The following is a 1,594-nucleotide window of genomic DNA, read 5'->3' as shown; positions in this document are numbered from 1 at the left end:
CACACACACACACACACACACACAACAGGGTCTTGTTACTCAGCTCAGCCTGGCCTTGAGCTCCCTTTGTAGCCCAGGCTGGCCCTGAACTCACTGCAATCCTCCTGCCTCAGCCTTCTGAGTGCTGGGATTACAGGCGAGCCCACTATGCCCAGCTTTTAGCTGTACTTTGTGCCAGGCCCCTTGAATGCATCGTCACTTCAGATCCTCAGAACAACACTACAAAGGAGAGGAAGTGATCATTCCCATGTTTTAAGTGAGAAAAGTCAGCCAAAAGTAGCCAACAGGTTCCCTTCTAGCTGTAAGCTCCTTCTGCACTAAGATCTTCACCTTTGGGTGCTACAAGTCATGAAACACAAACATCAAGAAGGAAGAGGAAGAAGACAGAAAAGGAGGAGACCCCCAACAAGCCTGTGTTACAATAAACACAACCAGGGTTCAGACAAGTAAAGCTACCTTGGAAAATAAACCACGTGGGAAAGTCAACTGTCACCTAAATTTCTCCGGAGCCCATGACGCGTTTCTCCCAGGCGGGCTCTCTGTGGGTGTCTTTCTCATGCCTCCCTGGCTGGATCTGGTGAAAGTGCCCTTCAGGATACTTAGGTACTAATGAAACTTCTCCAGCCACTTCTAAAATTCATCCTGGATAATTAATCTACCAATCCACATTCCTAGACTGTAGTAGAGATCATCAATGGGAATGAAATCAATATCATTAAAATATGAAAGTTTTTAAATATATCTGTGTCAAGCAGTCACAAGGGGAATAAAGAGATGGTTTTTGTTTATTTTAAAGGAACCTAGTAACTCTGCTCTGTGGTCAACTCTTCAACTTAATGAGGGTTTCTGTTATTCATAACCATGACATCTGATCAAAGGAGAATCCATGTGGCTTATTTCTCTGCATTCTTCCCTGCTAGTTAAGCCAAACACAAGTGTCGTTATCTGGTTTCTTGTCACAATAATGAGACACAGACTATTCCCAAATCTCAGCCATCAAAGCCAAGAACTTTTGAGAAGGGCTGTTGGCAAATCTAAAAACAACAGGCTTTAGTAGTAATGAGAAATAGTAGTAATGGTTCTTGGATATATGCCAAGAGGAGGGGAAAGGCCAGGAGTAGTGATTTTCCAAGGCACTAAAGCACTTCTCTAATCCCCCCCGCTTAGGAACATGTCCCTCAAATTCATGGGGACTCCAGGACAGATATGGGTCCCTATCAAGGGATTCCAGCCTTCCACAAGAAATAATCTACAGCAGGCTTCACCACTTTTTTTGTCAAAAATCGACAGCAATTGTTACTAGGGAGGTTGCAATTCAGGAACACTCCCCTCGAGGGGCGTGAAGAAAGCCAACTAAAATATTCCTCACATATGTTTTCATGAGGCAAAGGGGAGGAATGCCCACACCACACGGTCACGTGCTGCCCAAGCCACCAGCGACGTGTAACTAGCAGCTACTGCCACCTATTGATGCACATTCGTAGATCTGTCTGAAAAATTACAACCAAAGCTGTGAGAGGTGAGTGAGATCAGGCCGTACACGCCGTACAGGCCATCTAACCTCAGCAGCAGCCCGCACAAATGGTGAGCGCGC

The sequence above is a fragment of the Octodon degus genome, unplaced genomic scaffold (genome assembly GCF_000260255.1).
Source record: "Octodon degus isolate 3935 unplaced genomic scaffold, OctDeg1.0 scaffold00007, whole genome shotgun sequence".
NCBI classification, from domain to species: Eukaryota; Metazoa; Chordata; class Mammalia; order Rodentia; family Octodontidae; genus Octodon; species Octodon degus.
The sequence above is the reverse complement of the archived record's forward strand: the minus strand, read 5'-3'. Positions refer to the sequence as shown.